The sequence below is a fragment of the Buceros rhinoceros genome, unplaced genomic scaffold (genome assembly GCF_000710305.1).
Source record: "Buceros rhinoceros silvestris isolate BGI_N320 unplaced genomic scaffold, ASM71030v1 scaffold26162, whole genome shotgun sequence".
NCBI lineage: Eukaryota > Metazoa > Chordata > Aves > Bucerotiformes > Bucerotidae > Buceros > Buceros rhinoceros.
The window spans coordinates 701-1,016 of record NW_010397511.1 but is presented as its reverse complement, the minus strand read 5'-3'; the positions used below and the strand labels follow the sequence as shown (position 1 = coordinate 1,016).

The following is a 316-nucleotide window of genomic DNA, read 5'->3' as shown; positions in this document are numbered from 1 at the left end:
AGTGCACGCTGCACTCCCAGGGCCTGGTGCCAGCCAGCCCTAGCTGGGATTCTGGGTCCCACCTCTGCAGAATGAAGCCCACTGCAGCTGCAGCACCAGCAGAGCCTCAGCAGCCCCCAACCACCCGAGCCTGCCGGAAGTGATGGTCGGTGCCTGCCCGGGGCTACGGGCCCACAGTACCTCACCCTCCTGGCACGCCTCATCCCCAGACACACCGGGAAGCTGCTGCCTGCACCAAAGTCTGGAGCAAAGAGCGTGTGCGACCTGGAGGCCCGTGCCAGGGGTGGGACAAGGATCCCACCTGCACCGGGGGACC

The 316-nt window shown here is 67.1% G+C and overlaps 1 protein-coding gene across 1 annotated transcript in view; it reads right to left on the bottom strand.

The window, feature by feature from the left end:
- FLAD1 (flavin adenine dinucleotide synthetase 1) overlaps window positions 1–316 on the bottom strand; it is a gene marked incomplete at both ends in the record, with an annotated part of 2,141 nt that overhangs the window by 1,129 nt on the left and 696 nt on the right. The gene's annotated exons all lie outside the window — the stretch shown is intronic.